This window comes from Neolamprologus brichardi, chromosome 16 (assembly GCF_056152115.1).
Source record: "Neolamprologus brichardi isolate AB-2024 chromosome 16, ASM5615211v1, whole genome shotgun sequence".
Taxonomy (NCBI): domain Eukaryota; kingdom Metazoa; phylum Chordata; class Actinopteri; order Cichliformes; family Cichlidae; genus Neolamprologus; species Neolamprologus brichardi.
The window spans coordinates 16,165,835-16,190,000 of record NC_142119.1 but is presented as its reverse complement, the minus strand read 5'-3'; positions in this window follow the sequence as shown (position 1 = coordinate 16,190,000).

Here is a 24,166-nt window from a genome sequence, read left to right as displayed (position 1 = left end):
GGATGAATTGGGGGTTAGAGTTAGGGTTATGGATAGGGTTAGGGTTAGGGTTAGGGTTATGGATAGGGTTAGGGTTAGGGTTATGGATAGGGTTAGGGTTTATGGTTTAGGGTTAGGGTTAGGGATGAATTGGACAAAAATCATCCAAAACAAACTTTTTATTAGTGTCGAGGGTTAGGGTTAGGGTTAGGGTTAGGGATGAATTGGACAAGGGTTAGGGTTAGGGTTATGGATAGGGTTAGGGTTAGGGTTAGGGTTAGGGTTAGGGTTATGGATAGGGTTAGGGTTATGGTTAGGGTTAGGGTTAGGGTTATGGATAGGGTTAGGGTTTATGGTTTAGGGTTAGGGTTAGGGATGAATTAGGGTTAGGGTTAGGGTTAGGATTAGGGTTATGGATAGGTTTAGGGTTAGGGTTATGGATAGGGTTAGGGTTTATGGTTTAGGGTTAGGGTTAGGGATAGGGTTAGGGTTAGGGTTAGGGTTAGGGTTAGGGATGAATTGGACAAGGGTTAGGGTTAGGGTTATGGATAGGGTTAGGGTTAGGGTTAGGGTTAGGGATATGGATAGGGTTAGGGTTATGGTTAGGGTTAGGGTTAGGGTTAGGGTTATGGATAGGGTTAGGGTTTATGGTTTAGGGTTAGGGTTAGGGATGAATTAGGGTTAGGGTTAGGGTTATGGTTAGGGTTAGGGTTAGGGTTAGGGGTTAGGGGTTAGGGTTAGGGGTGAATTGGACAAAAATCATCCAAAACAAACTTTTTATTAGTGTCGACTGTTTGAGTGGTGAGCAGTGAGTCTTTCCTCCGTAGGACAGTTGCATAGAGTTGTAACTATACGCAGGAGGAAGCTGCCATCTTTGCCACACCACAGCCTGTTGTTCTTCTGGCTGAAGCCTTAGGGTTAGGGTTAGGGTTAGGGTTTAGGGTTATGGATAGGCTTAGGGTTAGGGTTATGGATAGGGTTAGGGTTAGGGTTAGGGTTAGGGTTATGGATAGGGTTAGGGTTAGGGTTAGGGATATGGATATGGATAGGGTTAGGGTTATGGTTAGGGTTAGGGTTAGGGTTATGGATAGGGTTTATGGTTTAGGGTTAGGGTTAGGGATGAATTTGGGTTAGGGTTAGGGTTAGGGTTAGGGTTATGGATAGGGTTAGGGTTAGGGTTATGGATAGGGTTAGGGTTAGGGTTAGGGATATGGATAGGGTTAGGGTTATGGATAGGGTTAGGGTTAGGGTTATGGATAGGGTTAGGGTTTATGGTTTAGGGTTAGGGTTAGGGATGAATTGGACAAAAATCATCCAAAACAAACTTTTTATTAGTGTCGAGGGTTAGGGTTAGGGTTAGGGTTAGGGTTATGGATAGGGTTAGGGTTAGGGTTATGGATAGGGTTAGGGTTTATGGTTTAGGGTTAGGGTTAGGGATGAATTGGACAAAAATCATCCAAAACAAACTTTTTATTAGTGTCGAGGGTTAGGGTTAGGGTTAGGGTTAGGGATGAATTGGACAAGGGTTAGGGTTAGGGTTATGGATAGGGTTAGGGTTAGGGTTATGGATAGGGTTAGGGTTAGGGTTAGGGTTATGGATAGGGTTAGGGTTTATGGTTTAGGGTTAGGGTTAGGGATGAATTGGAAAAAATCATCCAAAACAAACTTTTTATTAGTGTCGAGGGTTAGGGTTAGGGTAAGGGATGAATTGGACAAGGGTTAGGGTTAGGGTTATGGATAGGGTTAGGGTTAGGGTTATGGATAGGGTTAGGGTTTAGTGTTTAGGGTTAGGGTTAGGGATGAATTGGACAAAAATCATCCAAAACAAACTTTTTATTAGTGTCGACTGTTTGAGTGGTGAGCAGTGAGTCTTTCCTCCGTAGGACAGTTGCATAGAGTTGTAACTATACGCAGGAGGAAGCTGCCATCTTTGCCACACCACAGCCTGTTGTTCTTCTGGCTGAAGCCTTAGGGTTAGGGTTAGGGTTAGGGTTTAGGGTTATGGATAGGCTTAGGGTTAGGGTTATGGATAGGGTTAGGGTTAGGGTTAGGGTTAGGGTTATGGATAGGGTTAGGGTTAGGGTTATGGATAGGGTTAGGGTTTATGGTTTAGGGTTAGGGTTAGAGATGAATTGGACAAAAATCATCCAAAACAAACTTTTTATTAGTGTCGAGGGTTAGGGTTAGGGTTAGGGATGAATTGGACACGGGTTAGGGTTAGGGTTATGGATAGGGTTAGGGTTAGGGTTAGGGTTAGGGTTATGGATAGGGTTAGGGTTATGGTTAGGGTTAGGGTTAGGGTTATGGATAGGGTTAGGGTTTATGGTTTAGGGTTAGGGTTAGGGATGAATTAGGGTTAGGGTTAGGGTTAGGGTTATGGATACGGTTAGGGTTAGGGTTATGGATAGGGTTAGGGTTTATGGTTTAGGGTTAGGTTTAGGGATAGGGTTAGGGTTAGGGTTAGGGTTAGGGATGAATTGGACAAGGGTTAGGGTTAGGGTTATGGATAGGGTTAGGGTTAGGGTTAGGGATATGGATAGGGTTAGGGTTATGGTTAGGGTTAGGGTTAGGGTTATGGATAGGGTTAGGGTTTATGGTTTAGGGTTAGGGTTAGGGATGAATTAGGGTTAGGGTTAGGGTTAGGGTTATGGTTAGGGTTAGGGTTAGGGTTAGGGGTTAGGGTTAGGGTTAGGGGTGAATTGGACAAAAATCATCCAAAACAAACTTTTTATTAGTGTCGACTGTTTGAGTGGTGAGCAGTGAGTCTTTCCTCCGTAGGACAGTTGCATAGAGTTGTAACTATACGCAGGAGGAAGCTGCCATCTTTGCCACACCACAGCCTGTTGTTCTTCTGGCTGAAGCCTTAGGGTTAGGGTTAGGGTTAGGGTTTAGGGTTATGGATAGGCTTAGGGTTAGGGTTAGGGTTATGGATAGGGTTAGGGTTAGGGTTAGGGTTAGGGTTAGGGTTATGGATAGGGTTAGGGTTAGGGTTATGGATAGGGTTAGGGTTTATGGTTTAGGGTTAGGGTTAGGGATGAATTGGACAAAAATCATCCAAAACAAACTTTTTATTAGTGTTGAGGGTTAGGGTTAGGGTTAGGGTTAGGGATGAATTGGACAAGGGTTAGGGTTAGGGTTATGGATAGGGTTAGGGTTAGGGTTAGGGTTATGGATAGGGTTAGGGTTAGGGTTATGGATAGGGTTATGTATAGGGTTAGGGTTAGGGTTAGGGTTATGGATAGGGTTAGGGTTTATGGTTTAGGGTTAGGGTTAGGGATGAATTGGACAAAAATCATCCAAAACAAACTTTTTATTAGTGTCGAGGGTTAGGGTTAGGGTTAGGGTTATGGATAGGGTTAGGGTTAGGGTTAGGGTTAGGGTTAAGGTTATGGATAGGGTTAGGGTTATGGTTAGGGTTAGGGTTAGGGTTAGGGTTATGGATAGGGTTAGGGTTTATGGTTTAGGGTTAGGGTTAGGGATGAATTAGGGTTAGGGTTAGGGTTAGGGTTATGGATAGGGTTAGGTTTAGGGTTATGGATAGGGTTAGGGTTCATGGTTTAGGGTTAGGGTTAGGGATGAATTGGACAAAAATCATCCAAAACAAACTTTTTATTAGTGTCGAGGGTTAGGGTTAGGGTTAGGGTTAGGGTTAGGGATGAATTGGACAAGGGTTAGGGTTAGGGTTATGGATAGGGTTAGGGTTAGGGTTAGGGTTATGGATAGGGTTAGGGTTAGGGTTATGGATAGGGTTATGTATAGGGTTAGGGTTAGGGTTAGGGTTATGGCTAGGGTTAGGGTTAGGATTAGGGTTAGGGTTAGGGATGAATTGGACAAGGGTTAGGGTTAGGGTTAAGGATAGGGTTAGGGTTAGGGTTAGGGTTATGGATAGGGTTAGGGTTATGGTTAGGGTTAGGGTTAGGGTTAGGGTTATGGATAGGGTTAGGGTTTATGGTTTAGGGTTAGGGTTAGGGATGAATTAGGGTTAGGGTTAGGGTTAGGGTTAGGGTTATGGATAGGGTTAGGGTTATGGATAGGGTTAGGGTTTATGGTTTAGGGTTAGGGTTAGGGATGAATTGGACAAAAATCATCCAAAACAAACTTTTTATTAGTGTCGACTGTTTGAGTGGTGAGCAGTGAGTCTTTCCTCCGTAGGACAGTTGCATAGAGTTGTAACTATACGCAGGAGGAAGCTGCCATCTTTGCCACACCACAGCCTGTTGTTCTTCTGGCTGAAGCCTTAGGGTTAGGGTTAGGGTTAGGGTTTAGGGTTATGGATAGGCTAAGGGTTAGGGTTATGGATAGGGTTAGGGTTAGGGTTAGGGTTATGGATAGGGTTAGGGTTAAGGTTATGGATAGGGTTAGGGTTTATGGTTTAGGGTTAGGGTTAGGGATGAATTGGACAAAAATCATCCAAAACAAACTTTTTATTAGTGTCGAGGGTTAGGGTTAGGGTTAGGGATGAATTGGACAAGGGTTAGGGTTAGGGTTATGGATAGGGTTAGGGTTAGGGTTAGGGTTATGGATAGGGTTAGGGTTAGGGTTAGGGTTATGGATAGGGTTAGGGTTAGGGTTAGGGTTATGGATAGGGTAAGGGTTTTAGGGTTTAGGGTTAGGGTTAGGGATGAATTGGACAAAAATCATCCAAAACAAACTTTTTATTAGTGTCGAGGGTTAGGGTTAGGGTTAGGGTTAGGGCTGAATTGGACAAGGGTTAGGGTTAGAGTTATGGATAAGGGTTAGGGTTAGGGTTAGGGTTATGGATAGGGTTAGGGTTAGGGTTAGGGTTAGGGTTATGGATAGGGTTAGGGTTTATGGTTTAGGGTTAGGGTTAGGGATGAATTGGACAAAAATCATCCAAAACAAACTTTTTATTAGTGTCGAGGGTTAGGGTTAGGGTTAGGGTTAGGGATGAATTGGACAAGGGTTAGGGTTAGGGTTATGGATAGGGTTAGGGTTAGGGTTAGGGTTATGGATAGGGTTAGGATTAGGGTTATGGATAGGGTTAGGGTTTATGGTTTAGGTTTAGGATTAGGGATGAATTGGACAAAAATCATCCAAAACAAACTTTTTATTAGTGTCGAGGGTTAGGGTTAGGGTTAGGGTTAGGGATAGGGTTAGGGTTTATGGTTTTGGGATGAATTGGACAAAAATCATCCAAAACAAACTTTTTATTAGTGTCGAGGGTTAGGGTTAGGGTTAGGGATGAATTGGACAAGGGTTAGGGTTAGGTTTATGGATAGGGTTAGGTTTAGGGTTAGGGTTAGGGTTAGGGTTATGGTTAGGGTTAGGGTTACGGTTATGGATAGGGTTAGGGTTTATGGTTTAGGGTTAGGGTTAGGGATGAATTAGGGTTAGGGTTAGGGTTAGGGTTAGGGTTATGGATAGGGTTAGGGTTAGGGTTATGGATAGGGTTAGGGTTCATGGTTTAGGGTTAGGGTTAGGGATGAATTGGACAAAAATCATCCAAAACAAACTTTTTATTAGTGTCGAGGGTTAGGGTTAGGGTTAGGGATGAATTGGACAAGGGTTAGGGTTAGGTTTATGGATAGGGTTAGGGTTAGGGTTAGGGTTATGGATAGGGTTAGGCTTAGGGTTATGGATAGGGTTAGGGTTAGGGTTATGGATACGGTTAGGGTTAGGGTTATGGATAGGGTTAGGGTTTATGGTTTAGGGTTAGGTTTAGGGATAGGGTTAGGGTTAGGGTTAGGGTTAGGGATGAATTGGACAAGGGTTAGGGTTAGGGTTATGGATAGGGTTAGGGTTAGGGTTAGGGATATGGATAGGGTTAGGGTTATGGTTAGGGTTAGGGTTAGGGTTAGGGTTATGGATAGGGTTAGGGTTTATGGTTTAGGGTTAGGGTTAGGGATGAATTAGGGTTAGGGTTAGGGTTAGGGTTATGGTTAGGGTTAGGGTTAGGGGTTAGGGTTAGGGTTAGGGGTGAATTGGACAAAAATCATCCAAAACAAACTTTTTATTAGTGTCGACTGTTTGAGTGGTGAGCAGTGAGTCTTTCCTCCGTAGGACAGTTGCATAGAGTTGTAACTATACGCAGGAGGAAGCTGCCATCTTTGCCACACCACAGCCTGTTGTTCTTCTGGCTGAAGCCTTAGGGTTAGGGTTAGGGTTAGGGTTTAGGGTTATGGATAGGCTTAGGGTTAGGGTTATGGATAGGGTTAGGGTTAGGGTTAGGGTTAGGGTTATGGATAGGGTTAGGGTTAGGGTTATGGATAGGGTTAGGGTTTATGGTTTAGGGTTAGGGTTAGGGATGAATTGGACAAAAATCATCCAAAACAAACTTTTTATTAGTGTTGAGGGTTAGGGTTAGGGTTAGGGTTAGGGATGAATTGGACAAGGGTTAGGGTTAGGGTTATGGATAGGGTTAGGGTTAGGGTTAGGGTTATGGATAGGGTTAGGGTTAGGGTTATGGATAGGGTTATGTATAGGGTTAGGGTTAGGGTTAGGGTTATGGATAGGGTTAGGGTTTATGGTTTAGGGTTAGGGTTAGGGATGAATTGGACAAAAATCATCCAAAACAAACTTTTTATTAGTGTCGAGGGTTAGGGTTAGGGTTAGGGTTATGGATAGGGTTAGGGTTAGGGTTAGGGTTAGGGTTAAGGTTATGGATAGGGTTAGGGTTATGGTTAGGGTTAGGGTTAGGGTTAGGGTTATGGATAGGGTTAGGGTTTATGGTTTAGGGTTAGGGTTAGGGATGAATTAGGGTTAGGGTTAGGGTTATGGATAGGGTTAGGTTTAGGGTTATGGATAGGGTTAGGGTTCATGGTTTAGGGTTAGGGTTAGGGATGAATTGGACAAAAATCATCCAAAACAAACTTTTTATTAGTGTCGAGGGTTAGGGTTAGGGTTAGGGTTAGGGATGAATTGGACAAGGGTTAGGGTTAGGGTTATGGATAGGGTTAGGGTTAGGGTTAGGGTTATGGATAGGGTTAGGGTTAGGGTTATGGATAGGGTTATGTATAGGGTTAGGGTTAGGGTTAGGGTTATGGCTAGGGTTAGGGTTAGGATTAGGGTTAGGGTTAGGGATGAATTGGACAAGGGTTAGGGTTAGGGTTAAGGATAGGGTTAGGGTTAGGGTTAGGGTTAGGGTTTATGGTTTAGGGTTAGGGTTAGGGATGAATTAGGGTTAGGGTTAGGGTTAGGGTTAGGGTTATGGTTAGGGTTAGGGTTAGGGTTAGGGGTTAGGGTTAGGGTTAGGGGTGAATTGGACAAAAATCATCCAAAACAAACTTTTTATTAGTGTCGACTGTTTGAGTGGTGAGCAGTGAGTCTTTCCTCCGTAGGACAGTTGCATAGAGTTGTAACTATACGCAGGAGGAAGCTGCCATCTTTGCCACACCACAGCCTGTTGTTCTTCTGGCTGAAGCCTTAGGGTTAGGGTTAGGGTTAGGGTTTAGGGTTATGGATAGGCTTAGGGTTAGGGTTATGGATAGGGTTAGGGTTAGGGTTAGGGTTAGGGTTATGGATAGGGTTAGGGTTAGGGTTATGGATAGGGTTAGGGTTTATGGTTTAGGGTTAGGGTTAGGGATGAATTGGACAAAAATCATCCAAAACAAACTTTTTATTAGTGTTGAGGGTTAGGGTTAGGGTTAGGGTTAGGGATGAATTGGACAAGGGTTAGGGTTAGGGTTATGGATAGGGTTAGGGTTAGGGTTATGTATAGGGTTAGGGTTAGGGTTATGGATAGGGTTATGTATAGGGTTAGGGTTAGGGTTAGGGTTATGGATAGGGTTAGGGTTTATGGTTTAGGGTTAGGGTTAGGGATGAATTGGACAAAAATCATCCAAAACAAACTTTTTATTAGTGTCGAGGGTTAGGGTTAGGGTTAGGGTTATGGATAGGGTTAGGGTTAGGGTTAGGGTTAGGGTTAAGGTTATGGATAGGGTTAGGGTTAGGGTTATGGTTAGGGTTAGGGTTAGGGTTAGGGTTATGGATAGGGTTAGGGTTTATGGTTTAGGGTTAGGGTTAGGGATGAATTAGGGTTAGGGTTAGGGTTATGGATAGGGTTAGGTTTAGGGTTATGGATAGGGTTAGGGTTCATGGTTTAGGGTTAGGGTTAGGGATGAATTGGACAAAAATCATCCAAAACAAACTTTTTATTAGTGTCGAGGGTTAGGGTTAGGGTTAGGGTTAGGGATGAATTGGACAAGGGTTAGGGTTAGGGTTATGGATAGGGTTAGGGTTAGGGTTAGGGTTATGGATAGGGTTAGGGTTAGGGTTATGGATAGGGTTATGTATAGGGTTAGGGTTAGGGTTAGGGTTATGGCTAGGGTTAGGGTTAGGATTAGGGTTAGGGTTAGGGATGAATTGGACAAGGGTTAGGGTTAGGGTTAAGGATAGGGTTAGGGTTAGGGTTAGGGTTATGGATAGGGTTAGGGTTATGGTTAGGGTTAGGGTTAGGGTTAGGGTTATGGATAGGGTTAGGGTTAATGGTTTAGGGTTAGGGTTAGGGATGAATTAGGGTTAGGGTTAGGGTTAGGGTTAGGGTTATGGATAGGGTTAGGGTTATGGATAGGGTTAGGGTTTATGGTTTAGGGTTAGGGTTAGGGATGAATTGGACAAAAATCATCCAAAACAAACTTTTTATTAGTGTCGAGGGTTAGGGTTAGGGTTAGGGTTAGGGATAGGGTTAGGGTTTATGGTTTTGGGATGAATTGGACAAAAATCATCCAAAACAAACTTTTTATTAGTGTCGAGGGTTAGGGTTAGGGTTAGGGATGAATTGGACAAGGGTTAGGGTTAGGGTTATGGATAGGGTTAGGTTTAGGGTTAGGGTTAGGGTTAGGGTTATGGTTAGGGTTAGGGTTACGGTTATGGATAGGGTTAGGGTTTATGGTTTAGGGTTAGGGTTAGGGATGAATTAGGGTTAGGGTTAGGGTTAGGGTTATGGATAGGGTTAGGGTTAGGGTTATGGATAGGGTTAGGGTTTATGGTTTAGGGTTAGGGTTAGGGATGAATTGGACAAAAATCATCCAAAACAAACTTTTTATTAGTGTCGAGGGTTAGGGTTAGGGTTAGGGATGAATTGGACAAGGGTTAGGGTTAGGTTTATGGATAGGGTTAGGGTTAGTGTTAGGGTTATGGATAGGGTTAGGCTTAGGGTTATGGATAGGGTTAGGGTTAGGGTTAGGGTTATGGATAGGGTTAGGGTTATGGTTATGGTTAGGGTTAGGGTTATGGATAGGGTTAGGGTTTATGGTTTAGGGTTAGGGTTAGGGATGAATTAGGGTTAGGGTTAGGGTTAGGGTTATGGATAGGGTTAGGGTTAGGGTTATGGATAGGGTTAGGGTTTATGGTTTAGGGTTAGGGTTAGGGATAGGGTTAGGGTTAGGATTAGGGTTAGGGTTAGGGATGAATTGGACAAGGGTTAGGGTTAGGGTTATGGATAGGGTTAGGGTTAGGGTTAGGGTTAGGGTTATGGATAGGGTTAGGGTTATGGTTAGGGTTAGGGTTAGGGTTAGGGTTATGGATAGGGTTAGGGTTTATGGTTTAGGGTTAGGGTTAGGGATGAATTAGGGTTAGGGTTAGGGTTAGGGTTATGGATAGGGTTAGGGTTTATGGTTTAGGGTTAGGGTTAGGGATGAATTGGACAAAAATCATCCAAAACAAACTTTTTATTAGTGTCGACTGTTTGAGTGGTGAGCAGTGAGTCTTTCCTCCGTAGGACAGTTGCATAGAGTTGTAACTATACGCAGGAGGAAGCTGCCATCTTTGCCACACCACAGCCTGTTGTTCTTCTGGCTGAAGCCTTAGGGTTAGGGTTAGGGTTAGGGTTAGGGTTAGGGTTATGGATAGGGTTAGGGTTAGGGTTAGGGTTATGGATAGGGTTAGGGTTAGGGTTAGGGTTATGGATAGGGTTAGGGTTTATGGTTTAGGGTTAGGGTTAGGGTTATGGATAGGGTTTGGTTTAGGGTTATGGATAGGGTTAGGGTTTATGGTTTAGGGTTAGGGTTAGGGATGAATTGGACAAAAATCATCCAAAACAAACTTTTTATTAGTGTCGAGGGTTAGGGTTAGGGTTAGGGATGAATTGGACAAGGGTTAGGGTTAGGGTTATGGATAGGGTTAGGGTTAGGTTTAGGGTTATGGATAGGGTTAGGGTTAGGGTTAGGGTTATGGACAGGGTTAGGGTTAGGGTTAGGGTTAGGGTTATGGATAGGGTTAGGGTTTTAGGGTTTAGGGTTAGGGTTAGGGATGAATTGGACAAAAATCATCCAAAACAAACTTTTTATTAGTGTCGAGGGTTAGGGTTAGGGTTAGGGTTAGGGATGAATTGGACAAGGGTTAGGGTTAGGGTTATGGATAAGGATTAGGTTTAGGGTTAGGGTTATGGATAGGGTTAGGGTTAGGGTTATGGATAGGGTTAGGGTTTATGGTTTAGGGTTAGGGTTAGGGATGAATTGGACAAAAATCATCCAAAACAAACTTTTTATTAGTGTCGAGGGTTAGGGTTAGGGTTAGGGTTAGGGATGAATTGGACAAGGGTTAGGGTTAGGTATATGGATAGGGTTAGGGTTAGGGTTAGGGTTATGGATAGGGTTAGGGTTAGGGTTATGGATAGGGTTAGGGTTTATGGTTTAGGTTTAGGATTAGGGATGTATTGGACAAAAATCATCCAAAACAAACTTTTTATTAGTGTCAAGGGTTAGGGTTAGGGTTAGGGTTAGGGTTAGGGATGAATTGGACAAGGGTTAGGGTTAGGGTTATGGATAGGGTTAGGTTTAGGGTTAGGGTTAGGGTTATGGATAGGGTTAGGGTTAGGGTTATGGATAGGGTTAGGGTTTATGGTTTATGGTTAGGGTTAGGGATGAATTGGACAAAAATCATCCAAAACAAACTTTTTATTAGTGTCGAGGGTTAGGGTTAGGGTTAGGGATAGGGTTAGGGTTTATGGTTTAGGGATGAATTGGACAAAAATAATCCAAAACAAACTTTTTATTAGTGTCGAGGGTTAGGGTTAGGGTTAGGGATGAATTGGACAAGGGTTAGGGTTAGGGTTATGGATAGGGTTAGGGTTAGGGTTAGGGTTATGGATAGGGTTATGGTTAGGGTTAGGGTTAGGGTTATGGATAGGGTTAGGGTTTATGGTTTAGGGTTAGGGTTAGGGATGAATTAGGGTTAGGGTTAGGGTTAGGGTTAGGGTTAGGGTTATGGATAGGGTTAGGGTTAGGGTTATGGATAGGGTTAGGGTTTATGGTTTAGGGTTAGGGTTAGGGATGAATTGGACAAAAATCATCCAAAACAAACTTTTTATCAGTGTCGACTGTTTGAGTGGTGAGCAGTGAGTCTTTCCTCCGTAGGACAATTGCATAGAGTTGTAACTATACGCAGGAGGAAGCTGCCATCTTTGCCACACCACAGCCTGTTGTTCTTCTGGCTGAAGCCTTAGGGTTAGGGTTAGGGTTAAGGTTTAGGGTTATGGATAGGCTTAGGGTTAGGGTTATGGATAGGGTTAGGGTTAGGGTTAGGGTTAGGGTTATGGATAGGGTTAGGGTTAGGGTTATGGATAGGGTTAGGGTTTATGGTTTAGGGTTAGGGTTAGGGATGAATTGGACAAAAATCATCCAAAACAAACTTATTATTAGTGTCGAGGGTTAGGGTTAGGGTTAGGTTTAGGGATGAATTGGACAAGGGTTAGGGTTAGGGTTATGGATAGGGTTAGGGTTAGGGTTAGGGTTATGGATAGGGTTAGGGTTAGGGTTATGGATAGGGTTAGGGTTTATGGTTTAGGGTTAGGGTTAGGGATGAATTGGACAAAAATCATCCAAAACAAACTTTTTATTAGTGTCGAGGGTTAGGGTTAGGGTTAGGGTTAGGGATGAATTGGACAAGGGTTAGGGTCAGGGTTATGGATAGGGTTAGGGTTAGGGTTATGGATAGGGTTAGGGTTAGGGTTAGGGTTATGGATAGGGTTAGGGTTTATGGTTTAGGGTTAGGGTTAGGGATGAATTGGACAAGGGTTAGGGTTAGGGTTATGGATAGGGTTAGGGTTAGGGTTATGGATAGGGTTAGGGTTAGGGTTAAGGATAGGGTTAGGGTTTATGGTTTAGGTTTAGGGTTAGGGATGAATTGGACAAAAATCATCCAAAACAAACTTTTTATTAGTGTTGAGGGTTAGGGTTAGGGTTAGGGATGAATTGGACAAGGGTTAGGGTTACGGTTATGGATAGGGTTAGGGTTAGGGTTAGGGTTAGGGTTATGGTTAGGGTTAGGGTTAGGGTTATGGATAGGGTTAGGGTTATGGTTAGGGTTAGGGTTAGGGTTAGGGTTATGGATAGGGTTAGGGTTTATGGTTTAGGATTAGGGTTAGGGATGAATTAGGGTTAGGGTTAGGGTTAGGGTTATGGATAGGGTTAGGGTTAGGGTTATGGATAGGGTTAGGGTTTATGGTTTAGGGTTAGGGTTAGGGATAGGGTTAGGGTTAGGATTAGGGTTAGGGTTAGGGATGAATTGGAAGAGGGTTAGGGTTAGGGTTATGGATAGGGTTAGGGTTAGGGTTAGGGTTAGGGTTATGGATAGGGTTAGGGTTATGGTTAGGATTAGGATTAGGATTAGGGTTAGGGTTATGGATAGGGTTAGGGTTTATGGTTTAGGGTTAGGGTTAGGGATGAATTAGGGTTAGGGTTAGGGTTAGGGTTATGGATAGGGTTAGGGTTTATGGTTTAGGGTTAGGGTTAGGGATGAATTGGACAAAAATCATCCAAAACAAACTTTTTATTAGTGTCGAGGGTTAGGGTTAGGGTTAGGGATGAATTGGACAAGGGTTAGGGTTAGGTTTATGGATAGGGTTAGGGTTAGTGTTAGGGTTATGGATAGGGTTAGGCTTAGTGTTATGGATAGGGTTAGGGTTAGGGTTAGGGTTATGGATAGGGTTAGGGTTTATGGTTTAGGGTTAGGGTTAGGGATGAATTAGGGTTAGGGTTAGGGTTAGGGTTATGGATAGGGTTAGGGTTAGGGTTAGGGTTATGGATAGGGTTAGGGTTTATGGTTTAGGGTTAGGGTTAGGGATAGGGTTAGGGTTAGGGTTAGGGATGAATTGGACAAGGGTTAGGGTTAGGGTTATGGATAGGGTTAGGGTTAGGGTTAGGGTTATGGATAGGGTTAGGGTTATGGTTAGGGTTAGGGTTAGGGTTATGGATAGGGTTAGGGTTTATGGTTTAGGGTTAGGGTTAGGGAAGAATTAGGGTTAGGGTTAGGGTTAGGGTTATGGATAGGGTTAGGGTTAGGGTTATGGATAGGGTTAGGGTTTATGGTTTAGGGTTAGGGTTAGGGATGAATTGGACAAAAATCATCCAAAACAAATTTTTTATCAGTGTCGACTGTTTGAGTGGTGAGCAGTGAGTCTTTCCTCCGTAGGACAATTGCATAGAGTTGTAACTATACGCAGGAGGAAGCTGCCATCTTTGCCACACCACAGCCTGTTGTTCTTCTGGCTGAAGCCTTAGGGTTAGGGTTATGGATAGGGTTAGGGTTATGGTTAGGGTTAGGGTTAGGGTTATGGATAGGGTTAGGGTTAGGGTTATGGATAGGGTTAGGGTTTATGGTTTAGGGTTAGGGTTAGGGATGAATTGGACAAAAATCATCCAAAAAAAAATTTTTCTTAGTGTCGAGGGTTAGGGTTAGGGTTAGGGTTAGGGTTGAATTTGACAAGGGTTAGGGTTAAGGTTATGGATAGGGTTAGGGTTAGGGTTAGGGTTATGGATAGGGTTAGGGTTAGGGTTATGGATAGGGTTAGGGTTTATGGTTTAGGGTTAGGGTTAGGGATGAATCGGACAAAAATCATCCAAAACAAACTTTTTATTAGTGTCGAGGGTTAGGGTTAGGGTTAGGGATGAATTGGACAAGGGTTAGGGTTAGGGTTATGGATAGGGTTAGGTTTATGGATAGGGTTAGGGTTAGGGTTAGGGTTATGGATAGGGTTAGGGTTATGGTTAGGGTTAGGGTTAGGGTTATGGATAGGGTTAGGGTTTATGGTTTAGGGTTAGGGTTAGGGATGAATTAGGGTTAGGGTTATGGATAGGGTTAGGGTTAGGGTTATGGATAGGGTTAGGGTTAGGGTTATGGATAGGGTTAGGGTTTATGGTTTAGGGTTAGGGTTAGGGATGAATTGGACAAAAATCATCCAAAACAAACTTTTTATTAGTGTCGAGGGTTAGGGTTAGGGTTAGGGTTAGGAATGAATTGGACAAGGGTTAGGGTTAGGGTTATGGATAGGGTTAGGGTTAGGGTTAGGGTTATGGATAGGGTTAGGGTTAGGGTTATGGATAGGGTTAGGGTTTATGGTTTATGGTTAGGGTTAGGGTTAGGGTTAGGGATGAATTGGACACGGGTTAGGGTTAGGGTTATGGATAGGGTTAGGGTTAGGGTTAGGGTTAGGGTTATGGATAGGGTTAGGGTTATGGTTAGGGTTAGGGTTAGGGTTATGGATAGGGTTAGGGTTTATGGTTTAGGGTTAGGGTTAGGTATGAATTAGGGTTAAGGTTAGGGTTAGGGTTAGGGTTATGGATAGGGTTAGGGTTAGGGTTAGGGTTATGGATAGGGTTAGGGTTTATGGTTTAGGGTTAGGGTTAGGGATGAATTGGACAAAAATCATCCAAAACAAACTTTTTATTAGTGTCGAGGGTTAGGGTTAGGGTTAGGGTTAGGGATAAATTGGACAAGGGTTAGGGTTAGGGTTATGGATAGGGTTAGGGTTAGGGTTAGGGTTATGGATAGGGTTAGGGTTTATGGTTTAGGGTTAGGGTTAGGGATGAATTGGACAAAAATCATCCAAAACAAACTTTTTATTAGTGTCGAGGGTTAGGGTTAGGGTTAGGGTTAGGGATGAATTGGACAAGGGTTAGGGTTAGGGTTATGGATAGGGTTAGGGTTAGGGTTATGGATAGGGTTAGGGTTAGGGTTAGGGTTATGGATAGGGTTAGGGTTAGGGTTAGGGTTATGGATAGGGTTAGGGTTTATGGTTTAGGGTTAGGGTTAGGGATGAATTGGACAAAAATCATCCAAAACAAACTTTTTATTAGTGTCGAGGGTTAGGGTTAGGGTTAGGGTTAGGGATGAATTGGACAAGGGTTAGGGTTAGGGTTATGGATAGGGTTAGGGTTAGGGTTAGGGTTAGGGTTATGGATAGGGTTAGGGTTATGGTTAGGGTTAGGGTTAGGGTTATGGATAGGGTTAGGGTTTATGGTTTAGGGTTAGGGTTAGGGATGAATTAGGGTTAGGGTTAGGGTTAGGGTTATGGATAGGGTTAGGGTTAGGGTTATGGATAGGGTTAGGGTTTATGGTTTATGTTTAGGGTTAGGGATGAAATGGACAAAAATCATCCAAAACAAACTTTTTATTAGTGTCGAGGGTTAGGGTTAGGGTTAGGGTTAGGGATGAATTGGACAAGGGTTAGGGTTAGGGTTATGGATAGGGTTAGGGTTAGGGTTATGGATAGGGTTAGGGTTTATGGTTTAGGGTTAGGGTTAGGGATGAATTGGACGAAAATCATCCAAAACAAACTTTTTATTAGTAGGGTTAGGGTTAGGGTTAGGGATGAATTGGACACGGGTTAGGGTTAGGGTTATGGATAGGGTTAGGGTTAGGGTTAGGGTTAGGGTTATGGATAGGGTTAGGGTTATGGTTAGGGTTAGGGTTAGGGTTAGGGTTATGGATAGGGTTAGGGTTTATGGTTTAGGGTTAGGGTTAGGTATGAATTAGGGTTAGGGTTAGGGTTAGGGTTATGGATAGGGTTAGGGTTAGGGTTATGGATAGGGTTAGGGTTAGGGTTAGGGTTATGGATAGGGTTAGGGTTTATGGTTTAGGGTTAGGGTTAGGGATGAATTGGACAAAAATCATCCAAAACAAACTTTTTATTAGTGTCGAGGGTTAGGGTTAGGGTTAGGGTTAGAGATAAATTGGACAAGGGTTAGGGTTAGGGTTATAGATAGGGTTAGGGTTAGGGTTATGGATAGGGTTAGGGTTTATGGTTTAGGGTTAGGGTTAGGGATGAATTGGACAAAAATCATCCAAAACAAACTTTTTATTAGTGTCGAGGGTTAGGGTTAGGGTTAGGGTTAGGGATGAATTGGACAAGGGTTAGGGTTAGGGTTATGGATAGGGTTAGGGTTAGGGTTATGGATAGGGTTAGGGTTAGGGTTAGGGTTATGGATAGGGTTAGGGTTAGGGTTATGGATAGGGTTAGGGTTTATGGTTTAGGGTTAGGGTTAGGGATGAATTGGACAAAAATCATCCAAAACAAACTTTTTATTAGTGTCGAGGGTTAGGGTTAGGGTTAGGGTTAGGGATGAATTGGACAAGGGTTAGGGTTAGGGTTATGGATAGGGTTAGGGTTAGGGTTAGGGTTATGGATAGGGATAGGGTTATGGTTAGGGTTAGGGTTAGGGTTATGGATAGGGTTAGGGTTTATGGTTTAGGGTTAGGGTTAGGGATGAATTAGGGTTAGGGTTAGGGTTAGGGTTAGGGTTATGGATAGGGTTAGGGTTAGGGTTATGGATAGGGTTAGGGTTTATGGTTTATGTTTAGGGTTAGGGATGAAATGGACAAAAATCATCCAAAACAAACTTTTTATTAGTGTCGAGGGTTAGGGTTAGGGTTAGGGTTAGGGATGAATTGGACAAGGGTTAGGGTTAGGGTTATGGATAGGGTTAGGGTTAGGGTTATGGATAGGGTTAGGGTTTATGGTTTAGGGTTAGGGTTAGGGATGAATTGGACAAAAATCATCCAAAACAAACTTTTTATTAGTGTCGAGGGTTAGGGTTAAGGTTAGGGATGAATTGGACAAGGGTTAGGGTTAGGGTTATGGATAGGGTTAGGGTTAGGGTTAGGGTTATGGTTAGGGTTAGGGTTAGGGTTAGGGTTAGGGTTATGGATAGGGGTAGGGTTTATGGTTTAGGGTTAGGGATGAATTAGGGTTAGGGTTAGGGTTAGGGTTAGGGTTAGGGTTATGGATAGGGTTAGGGTTAGGGTTATGGATAGGGTTAGGGTTAGGGTTATGGATAGGGTTAGGGTTTATGGTTTAGGTTTAGGGTTAGGGATGAATTGGAAAAAAATCATCCAAAACAAACTTTTTATCAGTGTCGAGGGTTAGGGTTAGGGTTAGGGATGAATTGGACAAGGGTTAGGGTTAGGGTTATGGATAGGGTTAGGGTTAGGGTTAGGGTTATGGATAGGGTTAGGGTTATGGTTAGGGTTAGGGTTAGGGTTAGGGTTAGGGTTATGGATAGGGTTAGGGTTTATGGTTTAGGGTTAGGGTTAGGTATGAATTAGGGTTAGGGTTAGGGTTAGGGTTATGGATAGGGTTAGGGTTAGGGTTATGGATAGGGTTAGGGTTAGGGTTATGGATAGGGTTAGGGTTTATGGTTTAGGGTTAGGGTTAGGGATGAATTGGACAAAAATCATCCAAAACAAACTTTTTATCAGTGTCGACTGTTTGAGTGGTGAGCAGTGAGTCTTTCCTCCGTAGGACAATTGCATAGAGTTGTAACTATACGCAGGAGGAAGCTGCCATCTTTGCCACACCACAGCCTGTTGTTCTTCTGGCTGAAGCTTTAGGGTTAGGGTTAGGGTTAGGGATTAGGGTTATGGATAGGCTTAGGATTAGGGTTATGGATAGGGTTAGGGTTAGGGTTAGGGTTAGGGTTATGGATAGGGTTAGGGTTAGGGTTATGGATAGGGTTAGGGTTTATGGTTTAGGGTTAGGGTTAGGGAAGAATTAGGGTTAGGGTTAGGGTTAGGGTTAGGGTTATGGATAGGGTTAGGGTTTATGGTTTAGGGTTAGGGTTAGGGATAGGGTTAGGGTTAGGATTAGGGTTAGGGTTAGGGATGAATTGGACAAGGGTTAGGGTTAGGGTTATGGATAGGGTTAGGGTTAGGGTTATGGATAGGGTTAGGGTTTATGGTTTATGTTTAGGGTTAGGGATGAAATGGACAAAAATCATCCAAAACAAACTTTTTATTAGTGTCGAGGGTTAGGGTTAGGGTTAGGGTTAGGGATGAATTGGACAAGGGTTAGGGTTAGGGTTATGGATAGGGTTAGGGTTAGGGTTATGGATAGGGTTAGGGTTTATGGTTTATGTTTAGGGTTAGGGATGAAATGGACAAAAATCATCCAAAACAAACTTTTTATTAGTGTCGAGGGTTAGGGTTAGGGTTAGGGTTAGGGATGAATTGGACAAGGGTTAGGGTTAGGGTTATGGATAGGGTTAGGGTTAGGGTTATGGATAGGGTTAGGGTTTATGGTTTAGGTTTAGGGTTAGGGATGAATTGGACAAAAATCATCCAAAACAAACTTTTTATTAGTGTCGAGGGTTAGGGTTAGGGTTAGGGTTAGGGATGAATTGGACAAGGGTTAGGGTTAGGGTTATGGATAGGGTTAGGGTTAGGGTTAGGGTTAGGGTTATGGATAGGGTTAGGGTTATGGTTAGGGTTAGGGTTAGGGTTAGGGTTATGGATAGGGTTAGGGTTAGGGTTATGGATAGGGTTAGGGTTAGGGTTATGGTTAGGGTTATGGATAGGGTTAGGGTTATGGTTAGGGTTAGGGTTAGGGTTATGGATAGGGTTAGGGTTATGGATAGGGTTAGGGTTATGGTTACGGTTAGGGTTAGGGTTATGGATAGGGTTAGGGTTTATGGTTTAGGGTTAGGGTTAGGGATGAATTAGGGTTAGGGTTAGGGTAAGGGTTATGGATAGGGTTAGGGTTAGGGTTAGGGTTATGGATAGGGTTAGGGTTTATGGTTTAGGGTTAGGGTTAGGGATAGGGTTAGGGTTAGGGTTAGGGATGAATTGGACAAGGGTTAGGGTTAGGGTTATGGATAGGGTTAGGGTTAGGGTTATGGATAGGGTTAGGGATGAATTGGACAAGGGTTAGGGTTAGGGTTATGGATAGGGTTAGGGTTAGGGTTATGGTTAGGGTTATGGATAGGGTTAGGGTTATGGTTAGGGTTAGGGTTAGGGTTATGGTTAGGGTTAGGGTTAGGGTTAGGGTTAGGGTTATGGATAGGGTTAGGGTTATGGTTAGGGTTAGGGTTAGGGTTATGGATAGGGTTAGGGTTTATGGTTTAGGGTTAGGGTTAGGGATGAATTAGGGTTAGGGTTAGGGTTAGGGTTATGGATAGGGTTAGGGTTAGTGTTATGGATAGGGTTAGGGTTAGGGTTATGGATAGGGTTAGGGTTTATGGTTTAGGGTTAGGGTTAGGGATGAATTGGACAAGGGTTAGGGTTAGGGTTATGGATAGGGTTAGGGTTAGGGTTATGGTTAGGGTTATGGATAGGGTTAGGGTTAGGGTTATGGTTAGGGTTAGGGTTAGGGTTATGGATAGGGTTAGGGTTTATGGTTTAGGTTTAGGGTTAGGGATGAATTAGGGTTAGGGTTAGGGTTAGGGTTATGGATAGGGTTAGGGTTAGGGTTAGGGTTATGGATAGGGTTAGGGTTTATGGTTTAGGGTTAGGGTTAGGGATAGGGTTAGGGTTAGGGTTAGGGATGAATTGGACAAGGGTTAGGGTTAGGGTTATGGATAGGGTTAGGGTTAGGGTTAGGGTTATGGATAGGGTTAGGGTTATGGTTAGGGTTAGGGTTAGGGTTATGGATAGGGTTAGGGTTTATGGTTTAGGGTTAGGGTTAGGGAAGAATTAGGGTTAGGGTTAGGGTTAGGGTTAGGGTTAGGGTTAGGGTTATGGATAGGGTTAGGGTTAGGGTTATGGATAGGGTTAGGGTTTATGGTTTAGGGTTAGGGTTAGGGATGAATTGGACAAAAATCATCCAAAACAAATTTTTTATCAGTGTCGACTGTTTGAGTGGTGAGCAGTGAGTCTTTCCTCCGTAGGACAATTGCATAGAGTTGTAACTATACGCAGGAGGAAGCTGCCATCTTTGCCACACCACAGCCTGTTGTTCTTCTGGCTGAAGCCTTAGGGTTAGGGTTAGGGTTAGGGTTTAGGGTTATGGATAGGCTTAGGGTTAGGGTTATGGATAGGGTTAGGGTTAGGGTTAGGGTTAGGGTTATGGATAGGGTTAGGGTTAGGGTTATGGATAGGGTTAGGGTTTATGGTTTAGGGTTAGGGTTAGGGATGAATTGGACAAAAATCATCCAAAACAAACTTTTTATTAGTGTCGAGGGTTAGGGTTAGGGTTAGGGTTAGGGATGAATTGGACAAGGGTTAGGGTTAGGGTTATGGATAGGGTTAGGGTTAGGGTTAGGGTTAGGGTTATGGATAGGGTTAGGGTTATGGTTAGGGTTAGGGTTAGGGTTAGGGTTAATGATAGGGTTAGGGTTTATGGTTTAGGGTTAGGGTTAGGGATGAATTAGGGTTAGGGTTAGGGTTAGGGTTATGGATAGGGTTAGGGTTAGGGTTATGGATAAGGTTAGGGTTTATGGTTTATGTTTAGGGTTAGGGATGAAATGGACAAAAATCATCCAAAACAAACTTTTTATTAGTGTCGAGGGATAGGGTTAGGGTTAGGGATGAATTGGACAAGGGTTAGGGTTAGGGTTATGCATAGGGTTAGGGTTAGGGTTATGGATAGGGTTAGGGTTAGGGTTATGGATAGGGTTAGGGTTTATGGTTTAGGGTTAGGGTTAGGGATGAATTAGGGTTATGGATAGGGTTAGGGTTAGGGTTATGGATAGGGTTAGGGTTAGGGTTATGGATAGGGTTAGGGTTTATGGTTTAGGTTTAGGGTTAGGGATGAATTGGACAAAAATCATCCAAAACAAACTTTTTATTAGTGTCGAGGGTTAGGGTTAGGGTTAGGGATGAATTGGACAAGGGTTAGGGTTAGGGTTATGGATAGGGTTAGGGTTAGGGTTATGGATAGGGTTAGGGTTATGGTTACGGTTAGGGTTAGGGTTATGGATAGGGTTAGGGTTTATGGTTTAGGGTAAGGGTTAGGGATGAATTAGGGTTAGGGTTAGGGTAAGGGTTATGGATAGGGTTAGGGTTAGGGTTAGGGTTATGGATAGGGTTAGGGTTTATGGTTTAGGGTTAGGGTTAGGGATAGGGTTAGGGTTAGGGTTAGGGATGAATTGGACAAGGGTTAGGGTTAGGGTTATGGATAGGGTTAGGGTTAGGGTTAGGGTTAGGGTTATGGATAGGGTTAGGGATGAATTGGACAAGGGTTAGTGTTAGGGTTATGGATAGGGTTAGGGTTAGGGTTATGGTTAGGGTTATGGATAGGGTTAGGGTTATGGTTAGGGTTAGGGTTAGGGTTATGGATAGGGTTAGGGTTTATGGGTTAGGGTTAGGGTTAGGGTTATGGATAGGGTTAGGGTTATGGTTAGGGTTAGGGTTAGGGTTATGGATAGGGTTAGGGTTTATGGTTTAGGGTTAGGGTTAGGGATGAATTAGGGTTAGGGTTAGGGTTAGGGTTATGGATAGGGTTAGGGTTAGTGTTATGGATAGGGTTAGGGTTAGGGTTATGGATAGGGTTAGGGTTTATGGTTTAGGGTTAGGGTTAGGGATGAATTGGACAAGGGTTAGGGTTAGGGTTATGGATAGGGTTAGGGTTAGGGTTATGGTTAGGGTTATGGATAGGGTTAGGGTTAGGGTTATGGTTAGGGTTAGGGTTAGGGTTATGGATAGGGTTAGGGTTTATGGTTTAGGTTTAGGGTTAGGGATGAATTAGGGTTAGGGTTAGGGTTAGGGTTATGGATAGGGTTAGGGTTAGGGTTAGGGTTATGGATAGGGTTAGGGTTTATGGTTTAGGGTTAGGGTTAGGGATAGGGTTAGGGTTAGGGTTAGGGATGAATTGGACAAGGGTTAGGGTTAGGGTTATGGATAGGGTTAGGGTTAGGGTTAGGGTTATGGATAGGGTTAGGGTTATGGTTAGGGTTAGGGTTAGGGTTATGGATAGGGTTAGGGTTTATGGTTTAGGGTTAGGGTTAGGGAAGAATTAGGGTTAGGGTTAGGGTTAGGGTTAGGGTTATGGATAGGGTTAGGGTTAGGGTTATGGATAGGGTTAGGGTTTATGGTTTAGGGTTAGGGTTAGGGATGAATTGGACAAAAATCATCCAAAACAAATTTTTTATCAGTGTCGACTGTTTGAGTGGTGAGCAGTGAGTCTTTCCTCCGTAGGACAATTGCATAGAGTTGTAACTATACGCAGGAGGAAGCTGCCATCTTTGCCACACCACAGCCTGTTGTTCTTCTGGCTGAAGCCTTAGGGTTAGGGTTAGGGTTAGGGTTTAGGGTTATGGATAGGCTTAGGGTTAGGGTTATGGATAGGGTTAGGGTTAGGGTTAGGGTTAGGGTTAGGGTTATGGATAGGGTTAGGGTTAGGGTTATGGATAGGGTTAGGGTTTATGGTTTAGGGTTAGGGTTAGGGATGAATTGGACAAAAATCATCCAAAACAAACTTTTTATTAGTGTCGAGGGTTAGGGTTAGGGTTAGGGTTAGGGATGAATTGGACAAGGGTTAGGGTTAGGGTTATGGATAGGGTTAGGGTTAGGGTTAGGGTTAGGGTTATGGATAGGGTTAGGGTTATGGTTAGGGTTAGGGTTAGGGTTAGGGTTAATGATAGGGTTAGGGTTTATGGTTTAGGGTTAGGGTTAGGGATGAATTAGGGTTAGGGTTAGGGTTAGGGTTATGGATAGGGTTAGGGTTAGGGTTATGGATAAGGTTAGGGTTTATGGTTTATGTTTAGGGTTAGGGATGAAATGGACAAAAATCATCCAAAACAAACTTTTTATTAGTGTCGAGGGATAGGGTTAGGGTTAGGGATGAATTGGACAAGGGTTAGGGTTAGGGTTATGCATAGGGTTAGGGTTAGGGTTATGGATAGGGTTAGGGTTAGGGTTATGGATAGGGTTAGGGTTTATGGTTTAGGGTTAGGGTTAGGGATGAATTAGGGTTATGGATAGGGTTAGGGTTAGGGTTATGGATAGGGTTAGGGTTAGGGTTATGGATAGGGTTAGGGTTTATGGTTTAGGTTTAGGGTTAGGGATGAATTGGACAAAAATCATCCAAAACAAACTTTTTATTAGTGTCGAGGGTTAGGGTTAGGGTTAGGGATGAATTGGACAAGGGTTAGGGTTAGGGTTATGGATAGGGTTAGGGTTAGGGTTATGGATAGGGTTAGGGTTATGGTTAGGGTTAGGGTTAGGGTTATGGATAGGGTTAGGGTTTATGGCTTAGGGTTAGGGTTAGGGATGAATTAGGGTTAGGGTTAGGGTTAGGGTTAGGGTTATGGATAGGGTTAGGGTTAGGGTTATGGATAGGGTTAGGGTTAGGGTTATGGATAGGGTTAGGGTTTATGGTTTAGTGTTAGGGTTAGGGATGAATTGGACAAAGATCATCCAAAACAAACTTTTTATTGGTGTCGAGGGTTAGGGTTAGGGATGAATTGGACAAGGGTTAGGGTTAGGGTTAGGGTTATGGATAGGGTTAGGGTTATGGTTAGGGTTAGGGTTAGGGTTAGGGTTATGGATAGGGTTAGGGTTTATGGTTTAGGGTTAGGGTTAGGGATGAATTAGGGTTAGGGTTAGGGTTAGGGTTAGGGTTATGGATAGGGTTAGGGTTAGGGTTAGGGTTATGGATAGGGTTAGGGTTTATGGTTTAGGGTTAGGGTTAGGGATAGGGTTAGGGTTAGGGTTAGGGATGAATTGGACAAGGGTTAGGGTTAGGGTTATGGATAGGGTTAGGGTTAGGGTTAGGGTTATGGATAGGGTTAGGGTTATGGTTAGGGTTAGGGTTAGGGTTATGGATAGGGTTAGGGTTTATGGTTTAGGGTTAGGGTTAGGGATGAATTAGGGTTCGGGTTAGGGTTAGGGTTAGGGTTATGGATAGGGTTAGGGTTAGGGTTATGGATAGGGTTAGGGTTTATGGTCTAGGGTTAGGGATGAATTGGACAAAAATCATCAAAAACAAACTTTTTATTAGTGTCGACTGTTTGAGTGGTGAGCAGTGAGTCTTTCCTCCGTAGGACAGTTGCATAGAGTTGTAACTATGCGCAGGAGGAAGCTGCCATCTTTGCCACACCACAGCCTGTTGTTCTTCTGGCTGAAGCCTTAGGGTTAGGGTTAGGGTTAGGGTTTAGGGTTATGGATAGGCTTAGGGTTAGGGTTATGGATAGGGTTAGGGTTAGGGTTATGGTTAGGGTTAGGGTTAGGGTTATGGATAGGGTTAGGGATGAATCGGACAAAAATCATCCAAAACAAACTTTTTATTAGTGTCGAG